The sequence below is a fragment of the Sylvia atricapilla genome, chromosome Z (assembly GCF_009819655.1).
Source record: "Sylvia atricapilla isolate bSylAtr1 chromosome Z, bSylAtr1.pri, whole genome shotgun sequence".
NCBI classification, from domain to species: domain Eukaryota; kingdom Metazoa; phylum Chordata; class Aves; order Passeriformes; family Sylviidae; genus Sylvia; species Sylvia atricapilla.
This window is the reverse complement of record NC_089174.1, coordinates 41,138,412-41,160,234: the sequence shown is the minus strand read 5'-3', so window position 1 is coordinate 41,160,234 and position 21,823 is coordinate 41,138,412.

Here is a 21,823-nt window from a genome sequence, read left to right as displayed (position 1 = left end):
GTTCTATTCCAGTGTCTACCAAGAGAGTCCCCAGGGACGCTTTTGATGATAAAGCTTTCCAGAAACCTCAGAATCCTACAGTTATTTTGTAGGAAGTCTTGAGAGCTGTTTCTAGGAGGTTACTGAATTTCTGATCACAGAGGTAATATCACTGCCTTGAAAAATCATTAATAGCTGTGGTCAGAACTTACCTTCATTCTTGAAACAATGCTATTTCAGACACTCAAACCCATTCATATTTTCTGCTGTGTTTCTGAAGTTCACACTCTAATGTCCTATAACATCTGTTTGGAAATGTGTGAAGATAACCCATATGAAAGAAATCTTAGAAAATTTTAAAGGAAGACTATTTTAAAAATAGTCCAGAGAGGAATAATGAGTAAGTTGTTGCTTTAAGTTCATCTCCAGCTCAGAGGCTCCCTGGCTTCAAAGTCACACGTCTTACCTGAAAGACAGAGGAACGGATATTTATGACTCTGTCGTGGTTTGACATTCATCAAACTTTGTTTATCAGCTGGGAGATAGGATTTTTGGGAGAAAAAGGCAAAACAGGCACAACTTAAAAGTAAGAACAGATAGATTTTATTAATACACACTAAAGAAAACAAAAGAGGAAAGAAAAAAAATGAGACCTGCTGAGACATTCAAATACCTCCCCCCCTCCCCCTCCCAGTTGTTTACTTTTTCACACACCACAGAGAGAAAACTATGATTTTCAGTCAGTTTCCACTATTTAAACACGATTCTACATCACCTTGGGAGAGGAGCCTCTCTAGGGTTATGAGGAGCACGCCACAAGAAAAAGGTCTGGTGGCTTTCAGAGATCTGCAACCGCCTGGAATTTTGCAGATTCTGTGCAGTCCCACCCATGTAACAGCTTTTCACGCTGTTCATGGGCTTCCACGTGTTTGGGGTATCATTCTAAGAATGCTTTTCTAGTACAAAATGGATTCTCTTCCATTTCTAAATTCACTTCTCTCTTAAAAGGAACAGAAACCTCCTTATTCTTTTCCAGGAGCCAGGGATATATTCTAATCAAAATTCTTAATTAAAACCCATGTATATCAATACATACAACTCTTTGGCCAGAACTTGCATTCCCCCAAGCAGCATTAGGATATTACAAACACAGTACATTTCCCCATAATTCACATCTAGAAAAGTCCGGTCAGAAATGTCCACTTCCTCTATCCCATCTTCAAAATAATCTTTCTCAGTTCTTTTACTGATTTTTTCTCAATGCTCTCTTTCTCTACATTTCAAATGTCTTCCACAGAGGAGGGAAAAGGGTTAAAGTCTTTGCTTAGAATTTTTCTTCTTCAGCAGACTCAAGGCCACAGATGACGGTCAGGAGAGAGGAAGGGAAAGCGCAGGCTCAAGAACATTGATAGACGAAATCTTCTCCACCCCTGGTCAGACTTCAAGCGATTTAAACTCAGATCAGCTTCCTGGGGCTCCGGAGAAAAGTTCTTAAGAGTCTCTCCTTCTTCGGACCAGCGGCTCTGGCAGCCAAGGCCCAGAGCACGACCACCGTGGTCCTGGCGCAGGGCCAGAGTGCTGGTCTGCAGTCCTCCTCCTCCTCTCCCATCGGAGGGGCCGGGAGGGGACAGAGGGGACACGGCCAGCCTCACCCACTGTCCCACAGGCAGGACACCCCCCGAGGCCCAGCAGCCTGGCTCCGGGGAGACCAGCCCGACCAGACCCACGAGGTGATGTTACCTTCTCGATGACGGGAAAAGGAAAGGGCAGAGTCACCTGAAAAATTTGGATTTAAGGCTGTGTTTCCAGAGGCGTAGAAACACTCCCATTCATCAGCCAACCTATCAATCACAATCCATTCTAAACCACCCCAGACTGTCTTCCAGCTCCTGTTACTTACACACTCTCTGATATTGGGGATGCGTTTTTCTCATGTTTGGCAGAGTGGTTGATTCAGCCTCTCTCCTTGATATGACCACACTTGCAGGAATGGATATCAGACCCTACGCTCCCCAGTCATGCCATAAACACAGTAAGCACAGGAATGCTTTGCAAGAGAAGAGAGAGCATGGTGAGAAAGAGAAGGGTAGAAACCAATAGGTCCTAACTTAGTCTGGTAATGGAGTGTGAACCAAGACGAGAAGACTGGGACAGCACAGTTCTGTGCCTGACTGAGAAATATTTTCCTTGTTCTCAAGTCATAGATTCTCAAATTTTGTTGTAAACAAAGTCAATGAAGACTCAGTTTTCACTTTGATTGCATATTGTATTTCAGTAGCATTTTGCATTAAGATTCGATTGTGAATAAGTAATTTCAAAGGAAGGACACAGACAGAAGAAAATATCTTTGATAAGCCAATCAACATAGTGCCTCGAGAGTCAAGTTATAGAAAATGAGATATTTCAGACACTGCTGCAAAATGTCTTTCCTTGGTTTTTTAATTTCGAGATTAGAAAGAAAGAAAGTAGGATTCTACTTACCCTTTTGTTCAAAATTTACACAATTTGATGAAAAAGGTGAAACAAATCCTCATGAAGTACCTTCCATGAGAAAGTGTACCTCATTGCTGTATAATTGCATAAGGCACATAACCTTTCCCATTCCAGCATTACCCCACTGAAAAATACAGTTATTTAAAAAGTAAGTCTCTGGTTGTTTTGATCACCTTTTTTCCGAGGAAACTATGTAAACTGAAAAACTGAAAAAATAGAACAGATAATAACGTTCCTGGGAGATTTTCAAATTACAGCATTACAGGAATTGTAATATGCAAGTTGGACGTGATCATTTGTTCTGACCAGGAATTCCATACATATAACGACTCTCACAATGTCTTCCTCTGCAAGAAGTCTATTCTTAGGCATACACTTTGGAATTGATGAGCCTTTTCTATCTTATAATAAACTGTCAAAACACTTGAAAATATTGTCCATCAAAGACAAGGACAAAGCTGTATTTTCTTCTTCTACACAGTATACTACATTAAATCTTCCAGAGCTGGAGTTCATTTCCTCATAGCAGACCTCATGGTGCTGTGCTTTGCACTGGTAGCTAGAAAAGTATTGATGACACACCAGTGGTTTAGCTACTTAACCTCCTAAGATGGTGAAATGGCAAAAGCTTACTTAGCATTCACAGATGGATCTCAGTGTTTGCAGTGGAAAACCTGCTGAGCAAAATTTAGTCCCTTCATTTTCTAAGTCATTGCAGTAATCACTACTAAGTACTAAATTCCAAAAACATCTCCAACTGGACTGTGAAGGCGTGATGCTACATATAATGTTTCTGTTGTCATGGGATAATGAGGAAATCACTGTGATTTATAATTATTCTTATTTTACAATTAAGGAGTAAACAAAAAATGTATTATCCACACTAATATGAGGCTTTTTGAGGAGAAAAGATAGGCTTGTCCTCTTGTGCTTCATTCAGAGATGTGTTCTTCTGAATACTTTTAATTTTAAAATTAAATTATTGATTGCATGTAGAACAGATGTGTTTTTCAGAATTATGCTCTATGATATTATCATAGAATTTAAAGGGCTAAATTATTTTACACTGCTCAAGTACTGCGCTTTATTAAGGTTCCCAGTAAAGCTATTAATTAAAAGAAATCTAGTTCATAACAATAGGTTCAGGAAAGGAAAACATTTAATGACATTCAAAACCTATATTACACATACATCTTTATTGGAAGAAAGTGCTTAATCATGTAATTTATCAGCAAATGGAGAAGAGTTGTCAGTACTGTTGGTGATGCAATTGGGAATTTCACAAATTTATTCAATTTTTGCAATTCTGCCCTACAGGTAGTCCTTCCACAATGACATATTCTGTATCAAAAGTAGTTGTGGTTTGATATTTATTTCTATGATCAATCAATGCTCTCCACACAATTACCATACTAAACCTTGTTCTAGAAAATGGTATCTAGAAAATACAGCACATATGCACTTGTTTTCCCAACATATATAGAAAGACTATTATGAACACCAACAAGAGAAGGTAATATTTCATAATGAAGATTACATTAGAAGCCTTGATTTCATTCATGTGATGTATTATTTTTAGGGCAAAGGAAAATTTAGGGGCAAAGGAAAAGACCACAATAACAATGTGGTACTTATTCTAAAACATATGTTAAATGCCTTAAGTCATCATTACTCTTTATAGCTCTTGGCTTACACTCACCTGACCTTTATTCTTCTAGAAACAAGCACCTAAAGGCAAAGACAAAGTCCATGTCTCTTGTGGCAAACTTAAAGAAATAACTAAAATTAGATGTAGTCTAATATTAAATATCCCTTGAAGTATCTGCATGGTCTATAGTTTCACTGCCCAAGTCTACATATATTCAGTGATGTCACATTAAAGTAATATTAAAATATTAGTCTAAAGACAGTCAGATGTTGCCACGCATCAATACATTACTAGAGGTAAACCTCAGCAAGATTTGTTTTCTATTGCCAAGATAACATAGCAATAAAAAAACTCCTACAACTGAGGCAAAACCAGATCATTAGCTACCAGACAGATGTTGGTTTACAGTCTTTTTTACAACTCTCTTTCCAAAATTGGCTAAAAAGCATTCACAAGCACAAGCAGTCTCACTGACAAAAATTCTAAGAGATCTGGTAGTATGCCATTCACACGATTTCCTTGTTCTTGAACTCGTTCATAGCTACATTTTTATCACTTTAAATCCTAAATATTCATGACAGGCACAGCAGGCCCATCAGTACACTAGCCCGTTCACTAACTATACTGAGTTACAGTCTTTAAAGACAAACCAGTAATTTCTCTGCTACTGATCTGATATAGTGAGCAAAAGAAACCTGTTAGGAAACTCCCAAGTTCTCTTCACCCTTTTGGGAGTGTCCATTTTCCCAGTCACTTCACAGTATGACCTTGTGTATTAGTATAAGGCATACTACAGTTCTCTATGCTTTTGAGAGAACAAGTTTTTATACCTACTAGCATGGAAAAATTACTTTGTGTCACAATCACAGTAGCAAATTACATGCCAAAACAAAAGACGTTTGAGATGAGATCTTTTCTCTGAATGATTTTTTCAGTCATGCTGGTATGGTTTCTCATCTTGCTAAAGAAGCCAGTCATTTCACACTAACCTGTTTCTCCAGGTCAAAAAATTATGTCCTGCACTTCAGTAAACAAAGGCAGTTTTACTCTCTCTCAAACCCTTATGTCCTATTCCCCCTACAGTGTCATGGGTCTTTCCAGTTCCTAAAACCTAAATACCACAACTCCAAAGCCCTAGCGAAAATGTAGTGCAGACTTCAGCCTAGGGGAGGTAGTGATAAACAGCCTGGCAATAGGAATTGAATGCCTCTCTTGGACAGCATTTTATCCCACAAAAACACATATCCCTCACATGACAAACTGTAAGGGAACAAGTGCCTTAGCCTCCTTGCTTCCAATATCCAGCCCATGGTTTCTCTGTGAGTATTCCTAGCCACACTACCAGTCTTGGTAAATTCAGACATTGGGAGAAACAAGACACAGGAAGGCACAGATTTGCAAGTCTACATCATCACATCCAGTATAAGCAATGGGGGTTACATAGTACATAGACAATAAATGCAGCTTCATTTGGTATTCACAGGGATTTATGAGATTTATGACTAAAAGAGCGTGCTCAAGCCTCTGAAAGTTGATTAGGATGTTTTCCTCTCTGTCTAAATCATATTGCTCACCAATAAGATGCTAAAACAGCAGATGCAAAGGCAACCAGAATGTGAAGTTTACCTGGAAAGAAACATCATGGAAACAAACATGTTTACCTGGAAAAAAAACAACATCAAACACTATAGCACCTCAGAAACTGTCTTGTACATCCATGCAGCAAGAGCAGAGCTGACACTGGAGAACATAAACATTTGTTTTCCCTAAGAACCTAAGATCCAAGCCTGGATCCATGATGTATTGAACGTGTTTTCAGCCCTTCACTACAATAAAAAAACTGAGGTGCTGAAACAAGTCCGGAAAGGTCCGGACAAGTCTCTCTTTACAGCAGAGCTGGTAAAGGATCTGGAGCACAAGTCTTATAAGGACCAGTTGAGGGAGTTGGGAGGTGCTTATTCTGGAGAGAAGGACACTCAGAGGAAACCTTACCCCTCTCTAGAACTACCTGAAAGAAGGTCATAGTGGCATGGGGGTCATTCTTTTCTCCTCAGTCACAAGCAACAGGATGAGAGAAAACAGTCTCAAGTTGGACCAGGGATGCTTAGATTGGAAAAATTTCTTCATGGAAAGGATTGGCAAGCATCTGATGCTCAAAGACCAGTAAGGGAGAAAAGGCTTTTAGCTTACTAAATTCAGAATCAGTGAAAGTTTTGCTATCAAAGCTGTTAGATGCCTTTATAATTATACACTAGTAGCAACTGTATTCACTATCATATGAGGGATTCTTTCAGTAGGGAGAACTTCCGGCTTTCCAAATTTAAGACTAAAAATTCAGTATACATAGGCCCAAGGAAAGACAGTTTTTAGAGAATAAATGCAGCTGAAAAAGATATTAGAATATTTTGGGTATGAAAAACCCAGAACCAATGAGATCAAAGGCAGCCTAAATAAATGTCATCCCCCATATAATATGATGTCTACAGAGTGATGTCATGTCAAAATATAGAGCCTTCCAACAGAGTATTTTTTGTGGGTTTCCCATCTTCTTTTCTATTTGAGCTGACATTAAATGCTTGAGAGACAGTGTTTCATGTTTGGACTCAGATGTTTATTAATTCTTATCTATGTTACAGTCTCACAAGATGTGAGTTCTAGCTAACAAAGTGGCTCCATCTCTATCTCTCTGTTCTGGGTTGACCTGCCTCCGATCCCATATATCCCATATATCCCATATATCCCATATCTTGGATACATTGTTGTGTCTGGCAGCTGCCCCTCTGGTGGGGCGGGCCTGCTGGCTGGCTTGTTTTTTGGTGGGGTTTTTTTTTTTTGCTTTGCTGCTGCTGGCTGCTGGCGCTGGCTCTCTGCTCTCTGCTGCTTGCTTCTGCTTTTGGCTTGGTCTGTTTGTTTTTTTTTTTTTTTTTTACCCTGTTGCTTCTCTTTCTTCTTTTCTTTTTTTCCTTCTTTTCTCTCTTTTTCTCTCCTGCTGTCCCCTGCTGCTGTTTTTTTTTCGCTGCTTCTGTTTAGTCTTTTTTCCTTCCTTTCCCCGCCACCCCCCCCCCCCCAAAGGTTTGAACCGGCTCTGGACCTGACCTGACCTGAGAAGTTGGAGAAGTCCCGGGTCTGCAAGAGATGCGTCGCCGCACCCTCCTCATCACAGTAACCCCTTTCCCACTTTCGGTGTGGGGGAGTGTTCTTTTTCATTGTCAATAAACCGGTTTTTCCGCTTTTCCTCCAAGGTATTTTCCTTCCCGAACCCAGGGCTGGTGGGGGGAAGGGGTGGTGGAGGTTTTGGTTTAGGGGACTCCGTTTGGAGGTTCTTCCCTAATTTATTCCAAACCAGGACATTTCTTGGTGCGTTGGCCGGGAAAGGGCCAGAGAAAGTGGAAAAACCTTAATAATAATATTGGTGGTTCTAATTGGTTTGTGGGTGTATTGGGAGGGTTTTTTCTGGATTCATAATGTCATTCAGGGTGAAAGCCTGCCAATATTTCTGGTCCCCAGGGGTTTTTGAGGTCTTAATACCTCTGTGGTACCTAGGGTTATTCCCTTACTTAGAAAAAGCTCTGGTATTGCTACTAATACATAGTTTTTGGGGCCGTGGGGCACTAACCAGAATACTCATTGGGCTGGGCTTGCTTGTGATGCTTTATAGAAGGGCTGTTAAGATGCTTAAATCTGTTCCAGGAGTGTATAGTTCGTTGTTATGGTGGTGCATTCAGTTTGTTAGGGGAGAAGCAGGGGGAGAGTTTTTTCAGGCTCTGTCTTCCCTCTTCTCCTTTGAATTTTTTACATCTCTATTAGAAAATGTTCAGTTTCCCCTGAGCGTTAAAGAGACCATCCTTCTGGCATTTAATTTAGTAAGTTTTCTCTATACTGTCTGCAGATAGTAAAATTTTTCATAAAATGAAAGCTGAGATTTCTAAAGGGGATAATGAGACTCCTGATTTAGGGGTAAAGCCCACAAAGAGAAATCTTGAGTGGAGTGGGAAATGGGAAGATATGGGCCAAATTTTAAAGGAATTTTCTGATCCTATAGTCTGGGACTTCCCATCTGAACAAATTCAGAACCCAGCTGAGGTGGCGAAGTATTTGAAAGAGAAGTGCTGTGGTAATACTAAGGAGAAAAGGATTGTTGCAGTGAGCTGGGCCCTGGCATATGTTTACCGTACTCTGCTAGATACTGAAGGACAGCAGATAAAAGAAAGGGAACAGGGAGATAAGCTAGTTACCACCCCAGTCACTCAGGCTGCAGCTAATATCCTGGGCTCCGAGCCAACAGCTAAACCAGACAGGGAGTCTAAGACACTGGCAGTCACCGGGGCAAAGAGAGCACGAAAGACTGATTGACCAGTGGAGGATGATGATGGTGAAGGTGAAGGGCCCTCAAGGCCTCCCGAGGACACCCAATCAGAAGCTGGACAAACTGACATAAAATCAGAAGTTGAACTAACTGACACTCGATTGGGAGCCAGACCAACTGGTCTAAGGTCAAATGTCCAACCAGCTGGCACAAGATCAGGACCCACTATTGATTCTTTTTCCCTGAAGGACCTTCGAGGTTTGAGAAAGGATTACACTCGACGACCAGATGAGTCTATAATTAGTTGGTTAGTCTGTCTCTGGGATGCTGCAGGCGAAGCTACAATTCTGGATGGCACTGAAGCAAGGCATTTGGGCTCCCTGTCACATGATCCAGTTATTGACCAAGGAATGATGAGGGTGGCTACCCCTTGCAGTCTCTGGGAACGAGTCCTGGGAAGTGTGGCACAAAGATACCTGTGTGCAGACGATCTCTACATGCAGCAGACCCAGTGGAAGACCATAGAACAAGGGATTCAACGCTTGAGAGAAATGGCAGTGGCGGAGATTATCTTCTCAGATGACCTAAACACTAAGAACCCAGAGTTGGTACCATGTACACCCGTGATGTGGCGAAAACTTGTACGACTTGGACCATCTGAATACGCTTCTGCTCTAGCAATAATGAAGCAGGAGGAGACACACGAAATTGTGCTCGATATGGCAAGGAAGCTTCGAGCATATGCTGATGCAGTACATGGCCCAACTCACGCCAGGATTGCAGCTGTGGAAACACGACTGCAGAAATTGGAAGATAAATTAGAGGAAAATCACAAAAAACTCAGGGAAGAGATTAGGGAGGACTTCCTCCAAATTTCGGCCATTCAAATTAGAGACCCTGGTGTTCAACGCGGGCGTACCTCTGTTGGGGAGAGAAGGCGCACCCCGCGAACCGAGTTGTGGGTCTTCTTGCGTGAAGCTGGGGAGGACATGAGGAGATGGGACGGAAAACCCACGGCGGCCCTGGCACAACGAGTGCGTAAATTGAAAGAAGGTAGGATTCAAAGAGGAAGTCCTACCAAACAGAGAGCAGCACCAGTTGTCTGCAGCCGGGACGATGATGATATGTCTGATCCCCTGGAGGGAACCTCTAGGACATATGTCCAAGGAAAGAAAGATAATCAGGCTTAGAGGGGCCCTGCCTCTAGCCAGGTAGAGGTTGGGGAGAATCGTGTGTTTTGGACTGTGTGGATTCGATGGCCTGGCACATCGGCGCCACAGAGACATGAGGCTTTGGTGGACACTGGATCGCAGTGTACTTTGGTGCCATCGGAACATGTGGGGGCAGAACCAATTTCCACTGCCGGGGTGACAGGGGGAGTACAAGAGTTGAGTTTGTTGGAGGCTGAGGTGAGCCTGACTGGAAAGGACTGGCAGAGACACCTGATTGTGACTGGCCCAGAGGCCCCATGTATTCTGGGCATAGACTTCCTTCGGAATGGGTATTTCAAAGACCCAAAGGGATTCAGATAGGTATTTGGAATAGCATCTGTAGAAACAGAGGGTGTTAAGCAACTAAACACCCTGTCTGGACTATCGGATGACCCATCTGCTGTAGGATTGCTGAAGGTGGAAGACCAACAGGTGCCAATCGCCACTTCTATAGTGCATCTGCGGCAGTATAGAACAGTTCGAGATGCAGTGATTCCCATCCACAAAATGATCCGTGAGCTGGAGAGCCAAGGGGTGGTCTGTAAAACCCACTCACCCTTTAACAGTCCCATATGGCCTGTGTGCAAGTCGGACAGAGAATGGAGAATGACTGTGATTACCGAGCATTGAATGAAGTGACTCCACCACTGAGTGCTGCCATGCCGGACATGCTGGAACTCCAGTACGAGCTGGAGTCCAAGGCAGCAAGGTGTTATGCCACTATTGACATTGCCAATTCCTTTTTCTCCATTCCTCTGGTTGCAGAATGCAGGCCTCAGTTTGCTTTCACCTGGAGGGGTGTGCAGTACACTTGGAATCTACTGCCCCAGGGGTGGAAGCACAGTCCTACTATTTGTCATGGATTGATTCAAACTGTATTGGAAGAGGGTGAGGCTCCAGAACATCTGCAGTACATCGATGACATCATTGTGTGTGGGAACACTGTAGTTGAAGTGTTTGAAAAAGGAGAGAAGATTATCCAGATTCTCCTGGAAGCTGGCTTTGCCATCAAGAAGAGCAAAGTCAAGGGACCTGCTAGAGAAATTCAGTTCCTGGGAATTAAGTGGGAAGATGGACGGCGTCAGATTCCCACTGATGTCATCAATAAGATCACAGCGATGTCTCCGCCAACTAACAAGAAGGAGACACAAGCTTTCCTAGGTGTCATAGGTTTTTGGAGGATGCATATTCCAGAATATAGTCAGATTGTGAGCCCTCTCCACCTGGTAACTCGCAAGAAAAACACTTTCCAGTGGGGCCCTGAGCAGCAACACGCTTTTACTCAGATTAAACAGGAGATTGCTCACGCGGTAGCCCTTGGCCCAGTCAGGATGGGACCGGACGTAAAGAACATGCTCTATTCTGCAGCCGGGAGCCACGGTCTGTCGTGGAGCCTTTGGCAGAAGGTGCCTGGGGAGACTCGAGGCCGACCATTGGGATTTTGGAGTTGAAGTTACCGAGGGTCGGAAGCCAGCTATACTCCAACAGAAAAGGAAATTCTAGCAGCCTATGAAGGGGTTCGGGCCGCCTCAGAGGTTATAGGTATGGAAGCACAACTCCTCCTGGTACCCCGACTACCAGTGCTAGGGTGGATGTTTAGAGGAAAGGTTCCCTCCACCCACCACGCCACCAGTGCTACCTGGAGCAAGTGGATTGCCCTCATTGTACAACGCGCTCAAGCTGGGAAATTGAATCGCCCTGGAATTTTAGAAGTAATTACAAACTGGCCTGAAGGTGAAAGTTTCAGTGTTGCAGATGAAGAACAAGAACCAGTGACCTGAGTTGAGGAAGCTCCGCCATACGACCAGTTGCCAGCAGAGGAAATATGTTACGCTTTATTCACCAACGGTTCCTGCCGTGTCATAGGGATGGGTCGGAGGTGGAAGGCAGCTGTATGGAGCCCCACACGACAGGTCATAGGGGTCATTGAAGGAGAGGGTGGATCTAGTCAATTTGCTGAACTCAAAGCCATTCAACTGGCCCTAGATATTGCAAAGAGAGAGAAGTGGCCAAGGCTCTATCTATACACTGATTCTTGGATGGTAGCCAATGCTCTGTGGGGATGGCTGAAGCAATGGAAAAAGGCGAACTGGCAGCGTAGAGGAAAACCAATTTGGGCTGCGGAAGAGTGGAAAGATATCGCTGCCCAGTTAAAAACCTACCTGCGAAGATTCGCCATGTAGATGTCCATGTCAAGAGTAGAGCTAATGAGGAGCAGCAAAATAATCAGCGGGTAGATCAAGCTGCAAAGATAGGGGAGTTGAAGATAGATCTTGACTGGGAGCACAAGGGAGAGTTATTCTTAGCATGATGGGCCCATGATGCCTCAGGTCACCAAGGTAGAGGTGCCACCTATAAGTGGTCACGAGACCAAGGGGTGGATTTAACCATGGACAGCATTTCTCAAGTTATCAGTGACTGTGACACGTGCGCTGCCATTAAGCAAGCCAAGTGGATGAAGCCTCTCTGGTATGGAGGGCAGTGGTCTAAGTACAAGTATGGGGAGGCCTGGCAGATTGATTACATCACACTGCCTCAAACCCGCCAAGGCAAGCGTCATGTGCTGACCATGGTAGAAGCCACCACGGGATGGTTGGAAACCTACCTTGTGTCTCATGCTACAGCCCGCAACACCATCCTGGGCCTTGAAAAGCAGGTCCTTTGGAGGCACAGCGCTCCTGAGAGAATTGAGTCAGACAATGGGACTCATTTTAAAAATCTTATTAAAACCTGGGCTAGGGAACATGGCATTGAATGGGTATATCATATCCCCTACCATGCACCAGCCATGGGTAAAGTGGAGAGGTACAATGGGCTGTTAAAAACCACCCTGAAAGCATTGGGTGGAGGGTCCTTAAAAAACTGGGAGCAGCATTTAGCAAAAGCCACCTGGTTAGTTAACACTCGAGGTTCCACCAACTGAGTGGGTCCTGCTCAGTCCCAGCACCTTAATGTAGTAGATGGAGATAAAGTCCCAGTGGCCCATGTTAGAGGTTTGTTGGGAAGGACAGTATGGATCAACCCTGACTCGAGTACAGGCAAACCCATCCGTGGAGTTGTCTCTGCTCGAGGACCGGGTTGTACATGGTGGATAATGCAGAAAGATGGAACAATACGATGTGTACCTCAGGGAGATCTGAATATGGGGTAAGATTGATATGTGCTGAATGTTACTACCATTGTCTGCACGTTAGATCAGTTCGACATGAAACAGAAGGAAACATATAAGTGTCGAAGGTCTGAGCAAGTAAGACAGACGGAAATGTGTAAGTGTCAAAGGCCTGAGTAAGTGAGATGAAAGTTTTAATTGTGTATCCACGATATTGGATAAGGGGTGGAATGTTCTGGGTTGACCTGCCTCCGATCCCATATATCCCATATATCCCATATCTTGGATACATTGTTGTGTCTGGCAGCTGCCCCTCTGGCGGGGCGGGACCTGCTGGCTGGCTTGTTTTTTGGTTGTTTATTTTTTTCTTTGCTGCTGCTGGCTGCTGGCTGCTGGTGCTGGCTTTCTGCTCTCTGCTGCTTGCTTCTGCTTTTGGTTTGGTCTGTTTTTTTTCTTTTTTTCCCTGTTGTTTCTCTTTCTTCTTTTCTTTTTTTCTTTTCTCTCTCTCTCCTGCTGCCCCCTGCTGCTGGTTTTTTTTGCTGCTTCTGTTTGGTCTTTTTTCCTTCCTTCCTCCCCCTCCCACCCCAAGGTTTGAACCGGCTCCGGACCTGACCTGACCTGAGAAGTTGGAGAAGTCCCAGGTCTGCAAGAGACGCGTCGCCGCACCCTCCTCATCACAGTAACCCCTTTCCCACTTCCGGTGTTGGGGAGTGTTCTTTTTCATTGTCAATAAACCGGTTTTTCCGCTTTTCCTCCAAGGTATTTTCCTTCCCAAACCCAGGGCTGGTGGGGGGAAGGGGTGGTGGAGGTTTTGGTTTAGGGGACTTTGGTTTAGACCTCCGTTTGGAGGTTCTTCCCTAATTTATTCCAAACCAGGACACTCTCTGTAAGGCCTTGTCTTGGTTTGAGAAGACAGGTATCTGCCAGAGAAAGCTGGAGTTTCTCCTGGAATGGAGAAGGGAAATCCCCTCCTTCCAAATTATAATAATTTTGCAATTAATAGCTTTCAGGCAAAGATTTGGGAATAGGAGTAACAGCTCTTTACGAGGAATATTAAGAATACAAATGTAGTATTACAAAAAACAAGCAAGCAAACAAACAAACAAACAAACAAACAAGAAATCCTAGAAACCCTGACAGAGTCAAAAATATGACCTGACAACATGTTGGTCAGGGTGTTGGAAGCAGTCCAAAGCAAATCCTTCTGGAGTGACAGATGTGGTTATGCTGGAGTTGAGATGATCCTGTAGAAAGAGTCCAGCCATAGCGAGATGGGTCCATTCTTTCTCCAGGAATCCAGTGGAAAACAGGATACCAGGTGTTCCTGGGTATCAGTTTTTATCTAGATAGGAACAGTTGGCTCCTCTCACTGGGTGAAGCATCTCACAATGAGATGATGTAATTTTATCAGTCATGCAGTGAGCCTTAATTAACAGAAGATATCCCCCAGAGCGAGGATGGGTTGTGGAACAGATAAGGAACATTGCTTCACCTGGTTTTAACCGCTGGTCCACTACCAAAAGACACCCACCCCCTTCCCCCTGGAGTTATTGAGGAATGGGGAAAAACAGATAAAGAAAACATCTCCCCAACTGGTTTCAACAGGTGGAATAGAATAAACATTTTTAGTTACATATTGAAACCTGAGACAGGCCTTTTAAGAACAAACTGTCCAATTATGAAAAGACACCTAAATTATTTTTACTTTTAACCCAAGAACCAACCACTCATGGTCCATAATGTGGATTTTTCTATCCAGTTACAAAATACCACCCAAACCCATGAAGAAGAAGGTGAAAAATGAGGATTTAGCCTACGCCCTAAAACCCTTATCTTGCTTTATATATATTACTATATACTAAAACCTTAAGTTTTCCATCATGTGATAATACACACTTACATTCAAATTACACACTCATAATCCCAGTGCTATCATTCAATTTTGGAAGCCCTTTCTGAGGCCTGAGGTCAAATGTAGTGTTTTCTTGGGGTCAGTGCCCGTCAGCACAGTCTAAAATTCTCAGTACCCAGGGTTCCAACAACCTACTACATATACTTCTGTAACACATACCTAAATACATACCTAAAGAAAGACAACCAGTTTATTTTTATAGAGATGTCTCAGTACACTTGAAAGAGTATTGTTCTTTAGTATTTTACCACATCTTTAGTCCCTAAAAGTTAATAGTCAATCCCCAAGACAGACACATGCCTCTCAGGCATATGTGTGCCGGCAACTTTCTCCTTACACCTGCCCAAACAAAAGAGAATTAGTTTTCAGGCAGAGAGGCAGCCAGATTGTACAGCATTTCCTAAAGGCTCTTAAAGGACTGGTGACTTATGGGAAGATGTAATCAACCCAAGAGTAAAGCAGACTCCACAGCTCATGTGTCTTTCCCACTTTTTATCTAGCTATGCACATGTTGTCACTGCCTTCTCCAGCAAACACACCTTTTCTTGGAAGACAAGGAGAGGAAAAGGGCAGCCTTGTGCATGTTTGATAAATATGCACCTTTTAAGCACAGTAAAGCTTAAGCTAATTAGAAAGCTCTAAAGAATACAGCTGTTTGTTTACAATTATAATGTTTAAAGATTGTTAAAAATCAAGTTCTTTTGGAGCAGAGCAGCACCTTTGCAGTTGAAAAAAGAAACATACAGTACAGAAAATTAAACTGGTCTATAGCATCTATCAGTGTATCTATTCTGTCTGTAAAATTGGTTTTGAGATACTTAGATCCCTCCTTGAAAACAAAGTAATTGTCTTTCAATCCCCAAAGATGATTCATTTTGGAAAGTGAGTACAAGAGAGTATCAGCTGAAACCCATGTTGAGCAAGAACATTAATTCCAGATATTAGAAATGTTGATGCCATAGGGAACTTTACTAAAGTTAGTGCTTCCAGGTGCACAGATCTCTCCATGGCTCTTTTTCATAGTTTCCTCTTCCGTTAAAAATAATGGATTTCTATATCACTGACATTATACATGAAGATCTATAAAACACAGGCCATAGGAGTACACAGGCCATACTCCAAAGACCCAACATTTAACAAAACAAAACTGAGCACAGGATTTATAGCATCTACTTTCTATATTACAGGGTTAGAATCCTAGTAAATAAATGCATTAACACAGACTAAAAAAGTGAAATTAGGGAAAGCAGCAGCTTATCATGCTGGTTTTTCTGTTTCCACACCACTCCCATACAAAGCCAGGAAGACTGTCCAACACACAGGAGCTGACCTAAAGCCTGTCCTGGCAGCAAACACAGAACTGGACAACCATGCCCACAAGACACAAGCAAAATTTACCAGCTTGCATGCACACTATCCTTTCTTTCCATAATAATAATTTCTTGATATAAGGATTTGCAGCAAGAAGTTCCTGCACCACCAGGAATTTCTGGCTTCTGCAGCAGTAGTTTGCAGCACTGGATTGTGTTGAAACCTGAAGTACCTGCATTTAAACCAGCCTAGCTTCTGCCTAAAGATGAGGCATTACAGTGTCCCTAGAATTTTGTGTCTCTAAGATACACTTTACATTTTCTAGATGGCTATGGTCATGTTTCAGTTGCAGATTGCAGCTCTGTAAATTCACAGTTGGAAAGTCTAAAAGCAAAGGAGTCAATGGAAAACCCGTAACTCACTGCAAGCAGTGAAATGAACAGACAAAGCATTAAAAGGCCAAACTCAAAAGAACCACTTTGCTATATAGTTTAGATACTAGTGGTTATGTGCCCAGGGACAAGAAGATCTCAGAACTTTACAAAAGCATGTGGTTGGAGTGTTTCATTTCCTTCATTTAAGGGAGGAAAAGCTAATCTTGAACAAATGTAAGCACTTTCAGGATCTTCCCTAAAGCTGCTTCAACAGTTTGGCTACTGCATTTAAATGTATGCAAAGCCTCACTTCATTGTTGCTTCAGCCTTTTACAGTTCTTGAATGCAAAAGTTTATGTGATCAGAAATTATGTCAATTCATAGCCTTTAATCTGTTTCTTAACCTCTCCCAAAGTCAAAATACAAAGACACACATCTGCTAGGTGGGTGGTAAAATACCTCTAATAAACAATTAACTCCCCCAACTTTTAGAACCTGACACTTTGTTGTTTAATTTGATGCCCTTAGGGTTCTTTATTGTGTGGAATAGGGAATATTCACATCTTTTTATAGCAACTCATTATTTTACTGGCCTCTATCTTATCCCTACCAGCTTTTTTCTTTTTTTCATGTACAGAAGCAACTGTCTGGCTTTGATTTTATTTTTGAGTTGTTCAGATGTTCCCTTTTGTCTCAATTGCAATTTTCATTTTATGGAATCATAATAAAATTGTATATTGACATAGTGGGGTTTTGTGGTGCTCTTAACAAGAAAGGAGAGAAAAATAATCTATTTTTTTTAAAAAAAACATGACTACTAAACAACACACAAAGAAAGTTAATATAAGTTCGAGAGAAAAGTCATCACTTCAAAGGAAAAGAGGGTTCAGAAGGTAAATGTCTTGCTTAATATAAGAGTAATTATGAAGATCTGCCATATGTCTGAAGTGACGTTCTGTAGGTCAAAATGTCTTATTCAAGCTTATAGGCTAAATTTGCAAGCGGAACTTATGCAATATCCAGCTCATAGTTGGTTGGCACCCAGTTTCTTTTATGTTCCTTTTATGTCATATATAGGTAGAATTTATAACCTAAAAAATTGTCTTTATGGAAATCAATACATTGAGTCAATTTTCTCCTTAAATGTGTTGAACATGGCAGGAAAGAGACTCTAATCCCTCTCAGAAATAAATTTTAAAGGTCTAACCATAGACTAGAGAGGTATTCTCTTCTGTTTGGGATTAATGGCTGCAAATCCATGTGTCGCAACAAGTTGTATGGTCTCCTTCCTCTCTCAGGAATTTAACACTGCAAAATGTTGTGGATATCTGAGGCATATTAAAACACAAAAAGAAATTGGACAAATACATTGGGAGAAAAATTTCAAAGCCCAAATTCTACTTCTTTTGGACCAGAAAGTCTATACTGGAAAAATATATTGAGGAAGTATCACTACATTTCTCCCTTCCTTTCTTTATGTTTTCACAAGCATTGACCACCTTTAGAAGCAGAACACACTGAATAACAGACTATTCCAATAACTGAAACTATAAATGTATCCTGAAAAGTTCTATGGTCTTCTGGGCTGAATAAATGGCCCCAGAAAAGAAAAATCCTAAGGAAGATGGAAAGAAGATGACCTTACACACTTGGTTCTTAGATGTGTGCAGGATACCTAGGCAATTTGTTTAGAAAAGTTTAATAATTGCAGTTTCCAAAAAATTGGGCAAGACCAAAAATTTAGGCAAGATCATCGCATAGAAGACACTCTCTGCTGGCTTCAGATGGGGTAGAGTTAATTTTCTTCACAGTGGCTGATTGAATATCAGCCTGTTTTGGTTTTGTGCTGAACATGGGGTTGATAATGGAGGGACGTTCTTGTTACTGCTGAGCAGGGCTCACACAGAGCCAAGGCCTTTTTGGCTTTTTGTATGGCCACGATGGAAGGAATTTGGGGGTGCATGGGAGGTTGGGAGGAGACACAGCCAGGACAGGTCACCCCTACTTAGCAAAGGGATATTCCAGATCATGTGAAACCATGCTCAGTACATAAAGTAGGGGCAAGAAGGTGGAAATGGGGAACATTTGGAGTTTGCCTTCCCTAGTAGTCCTTACTTGTGATGGGATTCTGCTCTCCTGGAGACGGCTGAACATCTGCCTGTCCACAGGAAGCATTGAATAAATTCCTTGGTTTGGTTTGCTTTGCTTCAGTGCACAGCTTTTTTTAATCCTTGTTAAACTGTCTTTATCTCAACCTATGAGTTTTCCAGATTTTACCCTCCTAATTCTCTCCCCCATCCCTCAGGTGGGGAGGTAAGCAAACAGCTCATGCCACTTGGTTCAATAGTGGTTAAACCAAGATATAACCTGAAGAGCGGTGGAAATATTCAAAGAAAACATTTATAGGAATGAGGACAAGAAAACTGTCATTGAAATCTCAAATGGCCTATTTGGAAAAAAACCCAAGCAAACCCAGTCTGGTTCACATTTAAGTCAGACATTTCAGAACACTGAGGTCAAATTGGTTTTATTCACTTTTTTTCATAAAAATAATGAGTCATGTACATGTATGAATCTGCACTTGTGAAATATCCTTTCAGAAAAACGCACACAACATAGAGATCAGAAAGGAGGGTTTTTTTTCTCTTACTGTTCTTTCCTGTTCAATGTTTGCTAGGCATCTGGAATTCACACTAATTTGTTTTAACACCTGCAGAAGTTGTTTTATTAGCTATCTAAAAGCACTGAGCTATTGAGTCTCTTGAAGTGTCCTCCAGTGCAACTCGCTAGGTGCAGACTAATTAGTATGTGTGCCAGCACATCAGCAGCATGTGAAGGAGGGCACACTGACCTAAGTGGCAAGCCAGCATCACCTTACAGATGTGTCCAGAGAAACAAGGCTCAGATCACCTCCCCCTCATAAAATCAAGACCCTTTTGTCTCTGCTCACAAGTTGTCTGCCTGTTCTTGACACAAAGAGAACAGGTAGCAAGCATCTTATTCTTGCTCATTTTGCATTTCTGACAACACAAAGGAGTAAGTAATCACACAATTCATTAGTGAGCCAGAACTAGCTCAACAGAAAAGAGGCAGAGCCACTGCAGCTCTCTACCTGCCAAATTCCCTCTGTGGGAAAGGCAAACCTCTTATATATTCCCTGTTTCCTATTGAATCTGGTCCACAAAGAAGTTGTGAAGCATTGGGTTGGATTTATATTCTCCTAGATAAATTATAATGAATATTACGCAGTACTATCAACAACTTGCAGAGTTGTGTAAATTTCTGTGACTTTTGCAGCCTTATTTTTTATAGTTCAATGTCAAGACAAGTAACAATACAGTATATCACTAGAAAAAGGAAAACTGTAATTAAAATTTGCTGGTGACTCTTTGTCCACAAATGCAGCTATGGTGCACAGGAAAGTATCATTAGCTCCATCACAGGTTGCACTGCTCTACCTACATGTAATAAACTATATTTCCCTCTCTTTACAAATGCATTTGAGACATGTCCATTGTCAGTTCTCGAAGTAAAAATCCTCAAAAAGAACCTTTGTCTTTGTGCCTTTATTATTATATTTCTATTATTGTATTTGAAAGACAACATCAGGATGCCATTTCAAGTGGTCAGACAATAGTTCTCAGTCAGAAGTCGGAGAATAATTTACTCTCTTCAACCTTTGCTGGGTTAACTTTTGTTAACCTTGTCCACGCAAAAATACTTCTCTAAAAGTCAAATTTTTCCACAGGTGTGGAGACACCAGTACAGATTGGATTAACTTTGCAAGGATGTCAGGAAGCCAGAAAGAATATTATGGCTTCCTCACACTTATCCAGCAATTCTCACATTCAGTGAGAAAGTATAGCAAGCACAAGCATGTCTCCAGCATTATGCTTTTTGAGAAATATCTTAACTTCTTTTTCCTCTTTCTAGCCCCTAAAAATTTTGGTTTCTATATTTCTGTCATTGTTAGCCAATAAGGACAAGTATGAAAGACGTCCTGCTCATTTCAAACAGCTGAGGGCACAACAACCAATATTGTTCCATGTGTCAAATGAAAATGAGAATTTTTCTTTTATGCAATATGCTTTAAAAAAGGTTTGTCTTCATTCAGAAATTAACTCCAAGGAGCTACAAAAATATTAAGAATCTAGCCTGATTTAGCATATTTCTTTCCTTTTGAATATTAGTTTTTTTACCACAGCTGGCAACTGAGACATTTTCATTTATATGTGGTTTGACCCCATCTTGCATCAGGCAAACTAGTGATCTAGAACAAATTCTGACAGGCAAGACATAACCTCAAGATGTACAGTATATTACATAATTGCTCCTTGAGGCAAAAAAAGGAAAAAAGGGTAAGTGATACATCTTTCACACTGCCAAATGAAACCAAAAATGTTCACAACGATTGAACTAACCAAAGAAATCTGCACTTTAGATCTACTCAGAAGTTCCTAGAGGCCTTTGGAAAATAAAATTTTCTTTTTCAAGCATAAAGGTTTATGAGATAAAATTATTCTGACATTTAAAACTTCAAATCAGACGGCATTTCTTTAATTTTAAGTGCCATTTACCCCTGAACACACATTTAGTTGGATCATGACCTGCACATGGACGTCACAGTCAGTTCTTCTCAATGGAAAGCAGAGTTCACTACTTTTTTCAGAGATCTGCTACCACAAGATCTCTGAAAGAAAAAAATTCAATGAAAGGACTTTCATCTTACATAAGAGAAGTAAGAACAGATGGGGCTTAAGAAAATAATCAAAGCCCTTAAAATGAAAAAAAAGTCAAGTAAATGAGGTAGAGAATTACCCAGATGCAATCCCTATGACTGATCTTGCATTGAAATATTTTACAAGGGATTAAGATTTCAATCTGATCTGAGCACTACTTTACCAGTTGTCATCTAGTTAGAGACTGAGTCTCTAAGAAGCAACCAGGTATTAATTATGGCAATGTGTACAGACAGAGAGACAGACAGATACCATCACCCTCTTGCATTGCACATTGTACAAATATATGAAGAGAGATAGGCCCTGCTAACATGGAGTTTAGTCCTAACCACTATGGCTGGAGATGGTGCACAAAAACGATGGTGCAAATTAGTCAAAATCCCATGGAAAACAAAAGGAGAATACTAGGTTAACTCTAGTTTACCCAACCATGTGCCTTGATCCACCAGACAACAGCGACTCTGTCCCGATTCTTCTCAGATAGAAGCTTTCACTTTCTTCAGAAAAAAATACAAGGATCCAGGAAGTTGATGTAATTCTTCCCCTTTCCCTTCTGCTATCACCCAAAAGATAATTCACTTAATGACAGATAAAGTGATAATGAACAAACAAAACAAAAAATGAGTCTGAAAGGAATCCACAGCCTATGAGTACCCCAACTATTCACAGGAATCTGGCATTATGAAAACATTGTAGACACCAAACAAGCTTGTCCAAGCGCTGTACAGAGGTACTTGGACA